The sequence below is a fragment of the Schistocerca cancellata genome, chromosome 10 (assembly GCF_023864275.1).
Source record: "Schistocerca cancellata isolate TAMUIC-IGC-003103 chromosome 10, iqSchCanc2.1, whole genome shotgun sequence".
Taxonomy (NCBI): domain Eukaryota; kingdom Metazoa; phylum Arthropoda; class Insecta; order Orthoptera; family Acrididae; genus Schistocerca; species Schistocerca cancellata.
In genome coordinates this window covers 76,345,347-76,362,514 of record NC_064635.1, presented here as the reverse complement: position 1 = coordinate 76,362,514, position 17,168 = coordinate 76,345,347, and the positions used below count along the sequence as shown (strand labels likewise).

Sequence of the window (17,168 nt, the reverse complement as noted above, 5' to 3'; positions counted from 1 at the left end):
CATAGCTGGTTTGGTTGATGTTACAAGATCAGATCAGTCAATAATCTAGACTGTTGCCCCTAGAACAACTGAAAAGGCTGCTGCCCCTCTTCAGGAACCACATATTTGTCTGGCCTCGCAACAAATATCCCAGTGTTGTGATTGCACCTATGGTACAGCTATCTGTATTGCTAAGGCACATAAACCAACCCACCAATAGCGAGAGGGTAACAGGTTTAACCATAGCATAGCTTGTTGTTAATATTAGAACAATATTTAATTCACTTTTTGCTATAGAATCTAAAGCTCCAAGGTAAATTCAGAAAACGTACAGCCAATGGACAAGTCTCTGGCTGATGTTTTGATGCATATTATGTAAATCAAACAAACAATGGAAAATCTAGGATGGAATAACAATATTATGAAAAGAACAGATCGCTACTCACCGTATAGAAAAAACGCTGAGTTGCAGACAGGCACAATGAGAAGGCTGTGACACCTTTTAGCTTTAACTTGAAGGCCTTCTTCTGAAGTAGAAAACACACATACATTCAAGATCCATGCAAGCACAATGTGTACACACATGCCCACTATATCTGGTTGTTCTGGCCGGACTGAGTTGGAATTGTGCATGACTGGAGCAGCAATCCGGTGATGGGGTTAAGCAGGGGGCACGGGGCAGGGAACGGGAAGGGTATAGGTAGGGTGGCATGGGGGAAGGTATAGAGCTGCCTGGGGGAGTGTGCAGCGAGATGGAGAGAACAGGGTAGAGCTACTAGGTGCCGTCGGGGGTTCTGTGGAACAGGGATGAGGAAGAGAGAAGTACAGAAGGGGAACGCTCCAGATTGTGCAGGCTGCGAAGTAGTCACTGAAGTGAAGCACATTACGTCAGACAGCAACTAGGTGGTCCAGCTGTCTCTGTGGCCATTCATGCGAACAGACAGCTTGTTTGTTGTCATGGTTGCAGTTTAGTTTGTAGGTCAATGATTACTTTCACAGGTAGCCCCGCCCTTTGATGGAACAGGAGATACTTATGACTGGTCAGGAGTAGGTAATGGCAGGAGGATGTATGGGACAGGTCTCGCATCAAGATCTGCTGCAGGGAGATGAGGCAAGGGGTTGGGGGCAGGGGTGGAGTAGGGGTATTTCACTACCCAGTAAACCTATGCAATATCCTCACTCATCCCTACAGCACCTCTGTTCCTAACTCGTTGCCTGATGGCTCATATGCCTGCAATAGACCTAAATGCAAGATCTGTCCCATACATCCTCCCACCACCTCCGGTCAAAAGCATCATCTATCCCTGTGAAAGCAGCGAGTTACCAACTACACTGCAAAAACTGTGTTGCTTTCTATGTGGGCATGATGAGTACAAGCTGCCTGTCCACATGAATGGTCACTGATGAAGTGCGGCCTAGAGACAGCTGGACTACCCACTTGTTGAACATTTCTATGTTTTTGTAACCGTCCTGGCCTCAACCTTTACTAGTCCTACTCACCTATCCCCCTCCTTGCTCCCACTCCTGCACTATACAGCCTCCTATTTGACCAATATAGCCACTAATCCTCTTCTCTCTTTCTCTCCTTTTCTGCTCCCCTCAAAACCACCCCCCCCCCCCCCACCTGCCCTTCCCCACTGGACCCCACCACCAAACCTCAAGACTGCACCTAGCAGCCCTACACTGGCCCTGCTCACTCCCACAAGCAGCTCCACCCTGCTATTCCCCCTCCCCCACCCCATGCTGCCTCCTTACCCCCACCACCAGATTGCTACATTCATCAGCAATGGTTATGACTGAGTCTGGCCACAGCTGCTAGAGACAGTGGTTATGCATGTGGTGTCTGTTGTGCTTGTATGATTTTTTTTTTCTTTTTACTTCTGAAGGCCTTTTGACCAAAAGCTAAAACATATGGCAGTCTTTTTGTTGTGCCTGTCTGTGGCTCAGTGTTTCTCTATATGGTGAGCAGCAATCTATCCTTTTCACTATAATGTTATGCAAATAAATCACACATATACGAGCAAGGAGGTCCAACTACATAACTCTGACCTTACCTACCTGATCCTAACCTATACAGGCTGCTGACACAACTGCTCTCATTCAGTCACCTTACAGAGAGTACTGCCAACATTGCTCTGCTGAGGCCAATGACCATTTTTATTTTTTATCTCTTTTTCAGTATAGATCATTTCTCATTTCTGATTATTTCAGCTACATTGTTCCTCACACCAAAGTGGTCATGACTATTTGAGCTATCCGTGTTGGTGTATACCCACTGTCCCCTGTTACCTTGGTTGATGTTATACTCACACTTGAGCTGTACTCCACTACGGGCTACAGTTTTCCAGTATAATACCAACGAATCACGACACGCCATTTCTTTTGCCTAAAACTGAGTTTATGTGATCATTCCACACATTTCTCCCAGGTTTTCTTCACTTCAAGTCTATGTCTTAAATGTTTACACATTTGGAGCCCACCTATAAACTGGATGGATATTACAGAATTTTTGTTTTCATAGATAACCATTTCATCATCAAAAGGTGGAACTGCAGCCAATACTCTTCACTAGGGCGCTTATTTATAACTGGAGTCATCATGATCACATCACTCAAAACTATTTCTGTACATATGGGCTCTACACACAAGAACACCTCCATTCGATTGCAGACTTGCCGAAATCTTTTTCATTACTGTAGTGCACTTTCTTGGACATATCAAAGGAATTCAGAGTGATAAATTTAAAAATTAATATTTCTTACAGATTGTGAAATGCTTGATGCTAGTCAGGTATGTGAGACTTATAAGGTAAAAATAAATAACCATACTAAGATATACTACTTAATTCCCCTTCATTTCACCAACAATTATATCTATGTTTCTCACTGTAGTTCCTAAACATTTCCACGACACACTACATTATATTTGAAATTGACTTTTACAAGCATGGCAGTGCGCCTCTAAAGTTCCTTTAGTATTTTTTTTACAAGATGCTCGTCACTGGTGCCCGAAACAAAAAGTAATTGTTACAGAAATACCTGCATCAATTTAAGAGCATTCAGTACCTCGAAAGTAAAATACAAAGACTGTGCGAAAATTTTGTAGTGTGAATTGCAGTCATTGAAAATTGCGACAGAATACAAAAGGTAAAGGAGTTCATGATCCATTTGTTTCATCGTTGTTATGCTATTACACAGTAGATTGCCTTCTTTACTATTGTCATTCCTTCCTCTGACCATTTAAATATTCGATACAGTAAACAGCAGTTAACCGATTCGTTTGAAAAATTGATTCAACACCGGCGAATTAACGAGAAAACTTACGTTTTCTGAAAGCTTCAACACTCGCCTAAATTCAAGCATTTGTGGATTAAGGCAGACCAAAACTTATCACCACTCGTTTTCCCACAACATGAATTTTCCGCCACTTATAAACAATATGATCATCTATATCAAAACAATACGATGATCTTTGGTTAAGGCCTGGCAATACGTAACAATCTTTCTGCGCAAGTCATTATGCACATACCATCTGCGCAAACACATCGTTACGTGTGAATGACGGAGTATATATTTCTACTGTATGGTGTGAATAAGCGACTTGTGCGCGTAGGAGGTGTGCACAAACGTAGACGTTGGCGTCAGGAGTTTGAGTGAAATTGCACAAATTTGTGGGTGACAATCACATCTGCGCATACAACGCGAAGCGTGTAGACAGGAAATCGCCGCAAAACTGTTTGAGTCAGAACTCAGCAGTTTATTCAGTCTAGTGCTTCTCGTCTGTTTCTGCTAAATGAGTTTTGAAATGGCAGATATACGTCAGAGTTCATTGCCGAATTTAACTAAATACGTAGGAGTCATACATGTTCATACAAAACTAAGAGCAGGGGAGATAAGAACGCAGCTACGTATAATTCTTTAATTAATTAATTTAATAGAGAAATTACAAGCAAGTGACTTTATGGCAAACAGGTAAACTTAATAATAATAGTAATAATAAGGTCAAAATTCCTTGCTTACTGTCTAGGGCAAAGAACAAGACAAAGTAACGAAATCTATTCGATCTGGCGCCAATGGATTGCTAGCATACCTTCACTTACGGTACCATGCCATAAGCTTGTGTGACAGTGTTGGGGGAAAAAAAGTGGCGGTAAGTCCTATTCGTTGTGGTTTAGAGGAGAATTGCAAAACTGACATAAACCATCCCGAGAAAGACAATTAACAAAGTTTCAAGAAGAGGATTTAAACGATTACTCTAGGGATACACTATAACTCCCTACTTATCGCTCACACAGAGATCGTGAGGATAAGATTAGAATAATTACTGCAGGCACAGAGACATTCAAATAATCATTCTTCCCACGCTCCATACGTGAATGGAACTGGAAGTCATAATAACTGGTACAGTGGGATGTACCCTCTGCCATGCACCTCACGATGGTTTGCAGAGTATAAATGTAGATAAAGATGTAAAATTCACTACCGTAATACTAGAAGCGAGACTCTCCAGATAGGTTATGAATCACTATATGGAGTTCAGAATGAAGTCTGATATTCTGATCCACAATTCTTTAACAGGTTGGTAGTAGCCTTCAGGCAAGACAGTGAAAATCCCAACTCAGAAACAAACTAAACTACAGCCCATTGGCAACAAACATATTTTTTAAGACTATACTGAATTTCAAACGAGTTTAAAACTGTAAAAATATTGTGTGTATCTCGTACACTTGAAAAACAATACTTCGTCTAAATCTCCATTTACAATATGTGAACAACCGTGAAGTGCATGGCAGAGGGTACGTCCCACAGTACCAGTTATTAGGGCTTTCTGTCCCATTCCTTTCACATATGGGACGAGGGAAGAATATTTATTTAAATGTCTCTGTTCGTGCTGTGATTAATCTTATGCTCCTGATCTCTATGGGAGCGATCTGTAGGGCGTTAAAGTATATTATTAGAGTCGACATTTAAAGCCAGTTCTCGAAATTTTGTTAATAGTAGATTTTCTCGGGAAAGTTCCAAGGGTCTTTCTGTACAGTTCTTTGATCATCTCTGTACCATTCTCGAGCAGGTCTACAAAGCTGTGACCATTCGTCCTGCCCTTCTCTACATACGTTCAATGTCTCTCCTAGCCCCATTTGGTATCAGCCCCACACACATGAGCAACAGTATACGATGGGTCACACGAGTGATTTGTAAGAACTCTCCTTTGAAGACTGATTGCATTTACCCAGTATTCTAGAAATAAACTGAAGTCTGCTATATGCTTCACCCACAACTGAGCCTATGTGATACGTCTACTTTATGCTTCTATCGAGTGTCACATCCATACATTTGCATGACTTTACAGATTAAAACTGTGTCTCATTGATTTTATATTCATAGGTTACTATGTTTTTTTTTTCGTTTTGTGAAGTGTACAATTTGACAATTCTTAACATTCAAAGCAAGTTGCCAATCTTTACATCGCTTTGAAATCTTATCCAGGTCTGACTGAGTATTTGCACAGCTTCTTTCACATTGTACTTCATTACACATAACAGCATCATCTGCAAAAAGTCTGATGTTACTATCAATGTTGTCCACAAGATCATTTATATAAAACATGAACAACAAGGGTCCCAACACACACGGGGTAAATCTGAAGTTGCGTTACATCTGTTGATGATTCTCCTTCCAAGATAACATCCTGTGTCCTCCCTATCAAGAAATCTTCACTCTAGTCTGCTGCTTTACTTGCCTTCATAGAATCATCCTTCAGGTCAGCGCAAATAGCTTCACATGTGTTGTGCTTGATTTCACTCCTTGCTTGTTCCGAAACTGCCGTATAAAATTCTAGATCTTTGTAGTCCCTTCTTGTTGCCAGAAATCTTAATGTCACCATCAGCCACTCAAACGAAGAAACTGCTCTCCTCAGCCAAGTATTTTTCTTTGTTACACTTGGAGTTATAACTGCCAAAATATAATTTTTCGTTCCAAATGCATCCGTAAATTATCATGCCAGTCGACGGATTCGCACAGCAACTCGTGAAGTAAATTTATGTGCGAAAACTGTCTTCACTTAAGCAGCCACTGTCCAAAACATTTTGATCTTTTGTATTTCTTACATTTTGTTTGCATTTTTTTTTTTTTTTTTTTTTGCAACACAAGTTGAGAGCACATTTCATAATAAAATTTCCTTCATTTCTGGGTGAACGAAATACACTTTAAGGTTATGAGAGCGTAGTCGCTTGCAACTGAAATTTCTTTTCTACTCAGACTGATAGCAGGCGAGCAGTAGATTGGAGCTTCTGCAGTGTGACCACACAAAACTTACAACAATCAACTCCATGCCCAGAAATTTGCGCAGATATCTGCGCAGACAAATCGTTGCGTGTGGGTGGGGCTTTTATCAACCGAGTGAACTGTATCGATATAGTCGATTTTCCAAGTTTAATTTATAATAAATCTAGGAAAAAGTCATGTAAGTCACTTATAAGCCGAACGAGTGCCGTCATTGAAGCAAGATCAAAAGATTACATAATATGAATAGCTTTGGTGCACTAGCTATGAACAACGGACCTCTGGGGGAGGGAGGAGATCCCTCCGCCGATGATTAGTTACATACTCGCGATCTACAGGGTACCAAGGCTCTTCTGAGTATGGAGGTCGATCAAATGACGAGATTGGCGTCAAAATGGAGTCTGGAGTGGAACGAAAAATGAAAAGAGAATAGCGATTACCATTCAACAACAACAAATAAAGGAAGTAACCAATCAGATGTGGCTCAATACATGTATGTCTGATCATTATTCTTTAAATAAAAGACTAAGTTCCCTAGCTCACACAGGGAATTTGGAGACATCATTGGGGCTGATTTAGTTAGCGATCAGCATCTGCAAGATGCACAAACCATTCAGAGGCAAACTAAAGCTCAACCGAACTGGAATATAATCTATGAACAGAATAAAAGCAATAGGTATCGCCACGCGGTGTAGCCGAGCGGTCTCAGACACCTTGCCATGGTTCACGCAGCTCCCCACATCAGAGGTTTGAGTCCTCCCTCAGGCATGGGTGTATGTGTTGTCCTTAGCATAAGTTAAAGTTAGACTAAGTAGTGTGTAAGCCTAAGGACCGATGACCTCAGCAGTTTGGTCCCATAGGAACTTAACACAAATTTCCAATAGGTATCATATTGATGCAGTTGGTCCCTCTTATGTGTTTGTAGAGGTAATGAATGACAGCGATGGTAAATACCACCCTATGGCTTTGGGAAAATTAATGTTCACCACAGACTTAGAATTTAAAAGTAAAATCATGAAATGACCTATCAATGAGGGAGGCATCCAGCGCATTTGTGGAAGAAGACTCTCCAAAACACAAACAGTTGGGACTACCAAGCCACAGGACCCACCAACAGGGAGTTGTAAGAAACATAAATACCAATCTGTTGGAAATACAGCTGAAGGAAGTTATTCAGACTTGAATCTCTGTTATGCATGAAAATAGTATGACTAAATGCATAAATTACTTGGATGCAATGAGCAACATATCTTGACAAACATATGTTGTCACCTTCTCATCACATTTGCTGCCAGATTGTATTACAATATATGGCATGCGATCTATGCTACCATGAGAGTGTTTCCATTGCCTGCCATATGGCCACTTAAGTAATCAGTGCCAATCAGAGGTTCGTTGTAATACATGTGGAGATGATAATGAGGCAACACAATCTACAAGTCAAACAACAAGCTGTGTGCATAGCAAAGGGAATCACTCATGTAAGGAGAAAACTTGTCCAAAGTGCTTAAACATAAGGAGCTTAAAAATATCAGCTACCCTCAAAATTCCATTAAAGAAAGCTGAAGAAGTATAAACCAGAGATCATATGCTGCAGTGGTAGTAAACCATGGTAAGAGTAAACTGAATTGGGGAAGGAATTTTCTCTCACACAAAACACACAACAAAGATTCACAATTTTAGACCCTAATAGACCAAAACCTAGAAAGTGTATCCCATTTTCAATACCCTCTTTGCGAATATAAATGTGCCAGAATCTTCAATTACAGACAATCCTTATGCATCATGTCCACATGCTCCAGCCAGACATGTCTGGTCAACTTTTTGGAGGGGATGACAAGAAGACAGTTTTGATCTAAAAGCAAGTGACTGGAATATTAAATAATAATAATAATGTGGAACATGCAGATATAAAAAAGGGTCATGATGAGCAGAAGCAGCTTCTCGTCTCATGATCGCCCTTAACACTGTATGTTACAATGGAATATGAGGTCAAAAATTTCGAACAGGAGAATCCTGGAAAAAGAACTGATTAAACACAATATCACGATTGCAGGTCTCAACAAAACGTTATACAAGCTACAAACACGAGTTCATTTCATAGGATTCAATTTGGTAACCTTAGATAGCCCAGGTGGCAAAGGAGGAGCGCTACTATTACTTAAGAACACCATTAGCTACAAACAAATACATTTAAACTTTAACAATAAAACTTTTCAAGTAGCAGTTGCAAAAAGAGCACTGAATGGCAACTTCAGCATCAAATCTTGAACAAGTCTGTAAGCAGAAACTGTAAAGCTATAGTCTTGGAAAGGATGTAAAATCTGGCAATCTTCTGAAAAAGATAATTCGATAATTACAGAAATGTAGGTCTGGGGTTCTAATGAACCTTTGTCAAGCAACTGGTTGGTTGAATGTTTTTCATCGTTTCCAAGAAATTCTGTATAATGTCTATAAATACAAACCATCTAGGACAATGACCAGTAGCAATATCTGGCATCAATTGTTTATGCAACTTCATCTCTTCTTCCTTATCATATCACAGTACTCGGGGCAATGTCCTTAACGACCCAGAATGCCTAGAACAATCAAAGATCTACATTGGTCTTCTGAATGACAGATCTCCACCAATGATACATTCTCTCTTTAAATGATTGTCTGCAGCAGACTTGAGTCTATTGTAGCCTGATTTCTATAAAATTTATGAGTGGTGGATCTGAAGGTATTCTATGAGGTCAGACAATTATCACAGTGAAATAGCATTCAACCATGAGATAAGTAGAAAAGAGATATTATTTAAACAGCCCATCAAAAACGAAGGACACCTTCTGGGAAAAATATCAAAACATCACACAGGAAATACTTAGGAAACAAGACATTGGCATGGACACCAAGGGAAGCTTACGCCACACTTTTGTCACTTATGAATCTAGCGTTCAGGAACTCACTATCCCAGTGGAAAAAAAAAAGAATTTTATTCTGCGAATTTCGGGTGGGGGACTGTCTGCAAGTTAAATGAAGGGAAGTTCTAGCTAAATATTGTAGGGAATAGATGCTGGACAATTCCTAGAAGAATAGATGCAAATTATAGGAGATTTTTGAAGGAAAGGAAACAGGAGACTTGGGTAAGTACTGTAGTAGCTTGAATAAGATCTCTCAATGTTTCAGAGGTCTGTAAGGCAGCTAAATTTCTGAAATGTCTTAATGCAGTTTGTTGTCAAATAATAGATTCCATATGTTTAGAAGAATTTCTGGTTAATGGGGCTTTTCCATCTTTACCTGAAGCCCCGATGGCTATTCCACCCAAAATGGGTTACAATCATCCTCCAGTAGCTCCGTACACCAGGCATGAGTAGTTATGAAAAATTCTATAAATACTTTTGTATATTATTATATGATCAGAAACTTACCACCAGACTCTTTGGATCTACTTCTTTGGACAATCAATAAAATGTGGGGAAGATGGGAAGTTATGGAGGAATGGACTACATTAATCATCATGATTAAACGGAAACCTGGCAAAGCCCCAAAATTCATACCTCAAATAGACTAATTGCCTTCTCCTCTTGTGTGGCGGAAAACTTGAAATATTTGTCAAAAATCTTATTGAGCTATGGTTGGAAGCTAATGAATTACTGCTTTGATGCTTCATTAAAGGTCGACAAATAATGATCAACATAAAAATTCTGTGCACAGACATTATCTCAGCTTACCAAGAAAAGAATTTCTTAATATCATTATTCTCAGACGCCCATTAGCTCATGACAATGTCCATGTCCTCATCATTTTAGAAAAGCTGAGGAGAATTGGACTTCCAGTCAGCTGGATGTATAGCATTAGTACTTCCCTTGTGAAGAGAACGACTTATATATATGTATATATATATATATATATATATATATATATATATATATATAATATATCATAACCAGTTTATAGTTCCTCTCGTCCTATCTAAAGGCTTACGTCAGAGTGTAGTCCTTAGCCCCTTGTTATACAGAATTTAGTTTAGGGATCTCCAAGAAATTGTGGCATGTAATGTTCAAATACTGCAGTATGCTGATGGTATATGTTTATACTCATCTGGTTCCATAGAGGATTCCGCAGTTGACAATCTGATTGACTCAGTAATTGAAGTGGACGATTGGTTAAATGGAAACGACCTTGAAATCCCTTCTGTGAAGTCTTCAGTCATTATTTTCTCAAGATGACATGTGAATCACAATGAAGTTTACACAAGGGATTATTCAATTCATGTTAAACTGTCAGTCAAGGTAATGAGAATATGGTTTAATTGCAAACTCAGCTGGATTCCTCACTTCAAGTCCATTTTCAGTACTTGTCTCCCTGTCATGATAAGATATTTAACCAGAGTCTGGTGGACTGGCAACCCAAAATTTTATTGATCACATATCAGACATTAATTAGGACCAGGATCGAGTATGGCTGCATTGTATACAGGTCTCTTAACGTAAAGAATATCTGTAAATTAGGTAGCTTGCAGTACAGCTGTATTTGGACTTATCGTGGGACGAAGAGGTCAAGTCCTACAAACGTACTATTAATAGGACCACTGGAAATGCCTTTTCATTTTAGCTGATAACGATTTGGCAGCAAATATACGTTGGAAAGCATAGCTCTAACGACTCATGCTACACACTCCTCTTGATAACAAAACATATATCGATCTCAAGAACTTTTAGAAGATTTCAGACGTTAGAAGAACTAACCAAGACTATAATAATAACGAGAAGATTTCCTATGTATGGCAAACTTTTCCACTTTGGAGGGTACCCTCACGATCTTTTTACTTTAATTCAATCCTCACTTTAAATTAGCGACAAACTGCGTAAAAAAGAGATATGAAATTTATGACTTAACAGTTCTACTATGGCTATTGATTGTCGAGCAACAGGTCTTATATCTTATCTATCTCTTCAGTTAATATGGTTTCGTTAAACAGGTCTATCTCTTCAGTTAATATGGTTTCGTTAAACAGGTCGGGTTAAAGCGTCTGTTTTTCGGAGCGACAAGACACATTCTGCGCCACCTGATTGCCGATTGTCTCTACTGCCTTTTGGTGTCAAGTATAGTTGTTCCACTACAACCTCTGCACGTGTTGCTCTCCAGTGTTCTCTTTGAATTTAGTGTACACACTGACAGAAACCTTAATTTGCTAGCCAGAACGTATGTGTGTGAAAAATGGAACGAAGCTCTCAAAATGGTTCAAATGGCTCTGAGCACTATGGGACTTAACTTCTGAGGTCATCAGTCCCCTAGACCTTAGAACTACTTAAACCTACCTAACATAAGGACATCACGCACATCCATGCCCGAGGCAGGATTCGAACCTGCGACCGTAGCGGTCGCGCGGTTCCAGACTTTAGCGTCTAAAACCGCTCGGCCACTCTGTCCGGCTGAACGAAGCTCTCCATACATACAGTGGTGGCTTAAGAATCGCACCAGGAAGTAACACTGGGTATGCTTTCTTGTATCACTACGAACTAAGCTCCCATCTTCAGCCTCTTCTTATACAGCGGAAGCAGTTGCAGTTATGAAGACCATCAACTATTCTTTAAACCTGAACGACGAAAAGATTTGATTATTTCTGATTAAAAAAGCATTCTCAGTGACAAAAAGAACAAAGCAGTTATCTCTTGTGGCCTCTTATAGTAACTATTTTGTATAGTCAGCCGGCTGTACCGAAAACAGAGCAGAGAACCTACAAAGTTATGTTATGTGGGTTGCGCAGAAATCAGGCGAAACGCAATGCAGGTCATTCGGATACTTTTCAGCACGAAAGTACATCACACCTATCATCCACTTTCTCTCATTCGAATAATTCCTTCGTGGTGCGCCTTTTTTAAATGCATATTGGAGTAATGTAGTACGGCAAGACTTGGTCTCTGAATGTGACTTCTGGTTTGTAATTTGCCTGTCTGTTGCGTAGGTGAAGAGTCAGGCAACGCACTGCATTCTTCAAATGGTTCAAATGGCTCTGAGCACTATGGGGCTTAACATCTCAGGTCATCAGTCCCCTAGAACTTAGAACTACTTAAACCTAACTAACCTAAGGACATCACACACATCCATGCCCGAGGCAGGATTCGAACCTGCGACCGTAGCGGTCACGCGGTTCCAGACTGAAGCGCCTAGAAATGCTCGGCCACCAGCGGCATTCTTCATAGCACCTCTCAACAGTGGCGATGACGGTGAAATCCCAGAATTCAAGATCGCATGGTAGTCGTTCATCCTGCGCACTGGGGTAATCAAATGTGCCGTACTGTACGGGTCTTCCCGTACTTGAGAGTTAAGAAAGTTTTCCCTTATGAACACGACATGGGGCGCTCATACCTTTTATTTATCGTTCTCTCGCTAATTTAACTTATTCGTGTAACTCATTTGTCGAAATTACGTCAATGTTAGGCCTGTATGTTGCTGATCAATATACCGAAGTATACACGATCAATATTATTGCTCAGTAATATTGTGCAATATTACTAAAGTTCTCCCTAGACGGCTCAATAAAAATGGGCAACAGTACTGTGCAATATTTACTCTGGTTCGGGATGTTGGACGATCAAGACGCTGGTGCTGTGCCAGTCGTTCTATCCAGCTTAGGCATCCACAAGTGAAGATGGGGAGGGAGGGGGGGGGCAAGAGGTGCACTAAAAACTCCTCCCCAACAGGCCACGAAGGTCCAACGGTACCGACTGGCCGCCGTGTCATCCTCAGCCCATAGGCGTCACTGGATGCGGATATGGAGGGGCATGTGGTCAGCACACTGCTCTCGCAGCCGTATGTCAGTTTCCGAGACTGGAGCCGCTACTTTTCAATCAAGTAGCTCCTCACTTTGCCTCACAAGGGCTGAGTGCACCCCGCTTGCCAACAGCGCTCGGCAGACTAGAAGGTCACCCATCCAAGTGCTAGCCCAGCCCAACAGCGCTTAGTTTCGGTAATCTCATGGGAACCGGGGTTACCACTGCGGCAAGGCCGTTGGCCCAAGAGGTGCACTCCCCCCGTCCCCCGCCCCCCCTCGAAATCTGCCCCCTCCCCGGAAATTTGAAGTAAGGAGTTTTTATTCATTACAAAATTTTGTTAGCATCTACAAGTGATTTCCCGTGATTCCGCTAAACATCTCGTTTAGCCAAATGAAGTGTAACATGGCTGATCGCTGCGAGACAATACTTTGCCTTTTGCAGTTTCCGTGTAACTTACGTTCGTTTGCTGGATTTAAGTGTCAAAGTGACCTAACTACACTCCTGGAAATGGAAAAAAGAACACATTGACACCGGTGTGTCAGACCCACCATACTTGCTCCGGACACTGCGAGAGGGCTGTACAAGCAATGATCACACGCACGGCACAGCGGACACACCAGGAACCGCGGTGTTGGCCGTCGAATGGCGCTAGCTGCGCAGCATTTGTGCACCGCCGCCGTCAGTGTCAGCCAGTTTGCCGTGGCATACGAAGCTCCATCGCAGTCTTTAACACTGGTAGCATGCCGCGACAGCGTGGACGTGAACCGTATGTGCAGTTGACGGACTTTGAGCGATGGCGTATAGTGGGCATGCGGGAGGCCGGGTGGACGTACCGCCGAATTGCTCAACACGTGGTGCGTGAGGTCTCCACAGTACATCGATGTTGTCGCCAGTGGTCGGCGGAAGGTGCACGTGCCCGTCGACCTGGGACCGGACCGCAGCGACGCACGGATGCACGCCAAGACCGTAGGATCCTACGCAGTGCCGTAGGGGACCGCACCGCCACTTCCCAGCAAATTAGGGACACTGTTGCTCCTGGGGTATCGGCGAGGACCATTCGCAACCGTCTCCATGAAGCTGGGCTACGGTCCCGCACACCGGTTGGCCGTCTTCCGCTCACGCCCCAACATCGTGCAGCCCACCTCCAGTGGTGTCGCAACAGGCGTGAATGGAAGGACGAATGGAGACGTGTCGTCTTCAGCGATGAGAGTCGCTTCTGCCTTGGTGCCAATGATGGTCGTATGCGTGTTTGGCGCCGTGCAGGTGAGCGCCACAATCAGGACTGCATACGACCGAGGCACACAGGGCCAACACCCGGCATCATGGTGTGGGGAGCGATCTCCTACACTGGCCGTACACCACTGGTGATCGTCGAGGGGACACTGAATAGTGCACGGTACATCCAAACCGTCATCGAACCCATCGTTCTACCATTCCTAGACCGGCAAGGGAACTTGCTGTTCCAACAGGACAATGCACGTCCGCATGTATCCCGTGCCACCCAACGTGCTCTAGAAGGTGTAAGTCAACTACCCTGGCCAGCAAGATCTCTGGATCTGTCCCCCATTGAGCATGTTTGGGACTGGATGAAGCGTCGTCTCACGCGGTCTGCACGTCCAGCACGAACGCTGGTCCAACTGAGGCGCCAGGTGGAAATGGCATGGCAAGCCGTTCCACAGGACTACATCCAGCATCTCTACGATCGTCACCATGGGAGAATAGCAGCCTGCATTGCTGCGAAAGGTGGATATACACTGTACTAGTGCCGACATTGTGCATGCTCTGTTGCCTGTGTCTATGTGCCTGTGGTTCTGTCAGTGTGATCATGTGATGTATCTGACCCCAGGAATGTGTCAATAAAGTTTCCCCTTCCTGGGACAATGAATTCACGGTGTTCTTATTTCAATTTCCAGGAGTGTATAAGAAGTAGGGAGAGAATAACCATCAGTTCTTTCGCATAAAGTTTAGTTCTTATTAATGCGTGTGTGTCCATTGCTTACCCGAATATAATCCTTTAGTACACGTTGTATTGCACGCCACGAGTGGTAACGTGCTTGCTTCCCATGCAGTAGGCCCGTGTTCGATTCCCCGCCAGGTTAGAGATTTTTCTCCGCTCGTGGACTGGGTGTTGTGTTGTCGTTATCATCATTTAATTCTCATCATCGGCACGCAAGTCGCCCAATGTGGCGTCGACTGAAATAAGACTTGCACTTGGCGGCCGAACGTCACCGAGTGGGGCCTCCCGGTCAGTAATGCCATACGATCATTTCGTTTTCAAATACAGCGCTACTACACTGTCCAGTCACATTAATGTGACCAACATGTAGCTGAGCCGTCAGCGCGACAGAATGTCAATTCTAAAGCCGTCGGCACACGGACCGTGCATCCGAACGTTGAGCGTTGAGCGTGCCGAGTTTCTGACGTCATAGCATGGAATAGCACATTCGGGAGTCTTTCCGAACGTGCAGAGCAATATCTGGCATGTCAGATATTCTGAGCGTGCGTCTGAGCGTTGACCAATGAGATGGCACAACGGCACCTACGTCACACGCACGCCGTCTCTCTTCAGTACAGAGTTGTGAGGCGCCGTATTGGCATTCATTTCAAGCCTATACGTATATATGCCGTTTCTGAGCACCAGCAAATTAAGAATCCGTGGAAAACCTGTTGTTAGTTGTGTGATTCGTTCCAATAAAATAATGAAAAACATCATATTCGTGGCAAAAGAATTATTGTAACTTGTGTATTATGAGAGTAGGCTATTTGAAGGCGCGACACACTGAAAATCCACCCAAAACGCATTGTTCTTGGTACAATTTGTTGTAATTAAATTTCAATTAGTAACATAATTATCTACGATTAACGTTTATAGCAATGGCTAACACAATATGATTAAGTATAACGACCGTGTTGTTGGTTTAGCGTCAGTCTGCTTTCCGCAGCGCTGCGGCGAGGACGTCTTGTTTACGTCCCGTCCGCGCGGTCGCGAGTGCCCGTAGTTGTTTACTACTGCGTTGTCGCTAGTGGTTCAAATGGCTCTGAGCACTATGGGACTCAACTGCTGTGGTCATCAGTCCCCTAGAACTTAGAACTAATTAAACCTAACTAACCTAAGGACATCACACACATCCATGCCCGAGGCAGGATTCGAACCTGCGACCGTAGCAGCAGCGCGGCTCCGGACTGGAGCGCCTAGAACCGCACGACCACCGCGGCCGGCTCGTTGTCGCTAGTTTAGAGTCCATCACTACCGACACAACATGGCACATTCACACAGACAAACCACCATCAAGATCAGTTTTCAACCAGATCATGCACGACCGCGAGCTTTTGAAGTGGAACGTTTTCTACGTGACGACGTTAAAATTGATCCGCGAGACATAATTGGTATCCATCTCTCTATCACGAGCAGTGTTGTCTACGTCAAGCTAGTAAGTGACGAGGTGTGCAACAGAATCGTGCGCGCACATGCGAACGATCTTAAATTCAAACATTCTGATGGCCATATTGGGGCAGTCTCTATCGATCCCGCGGGGCTTGGCCTCCGTACGATACGCGTCTTCGAACTCCCTTTCGAAGTACCACCGGACGTAGTCACCGCGGCTTTCCAGCCCTACGGCAGAGTGATCAGCCATATGGCCGAAAAATGGACCACCTTTACAACGTACCCCGTTCTTAACGGGGTGCGACAGATTAAAATTGAACTGACCAAACATCTTCCGTCATATCTTGTCATCGGCGGATGTAGGGCGATCATTATGTATGACGGTCAGCCACGCACTTGCTCTGGTTGTGGCCAAGAAGGGCACGTCCGGTCGGATTGTCTCCGACGACGGCTTACTCAAATCCCGACAGGTGAATCTGTGATTCCTTCTACGGTGACGACCCTTCCTCTCAATTACGCCGAAGTTACACGGGCAGCAACCCTTTCCGATGCTGACCACGTTAGTCCGATCGCCGCCCCCGATAGCGAGACCATGATGGCTTCTGCAGTACAGGATCCGGCCTCTACAATGGCGCCCCGACCTGAAGATAATCACCGACCGACCTTGCAAGAAGGCGTAGTTGCTAGGATGGACATTGACCTACGGGTTGTGCCGACAGCGTCTTTTCTTCCAGCCACCGGAGCAGCTGAAGAAATTCACCC

General features: G+C 43.3%; 1 protein-coding gene across 1 annotated transcript in view; it reads right to left on the bottom strand.

Moving 5' to 3' along the window:
• LOC126106568 (uncharacterized) overlaps positions 1–3,442 on the bottom strand; it is a 36,614-nt gene extending 33,172 nt beyond the window's left edge. The window contains exon 1 of the mRNA XM_049912910.1: positions 3,303–3,442. The gene's annotated coding sequence lies outside the window, so the exon portion shown is untranslated. The remainder of the gene's footprint in view (positions 1–3,302) is intronic.
• Between the last annotated feature and the right edge of the window lie 13,726 nt (positions 3,443–17,168).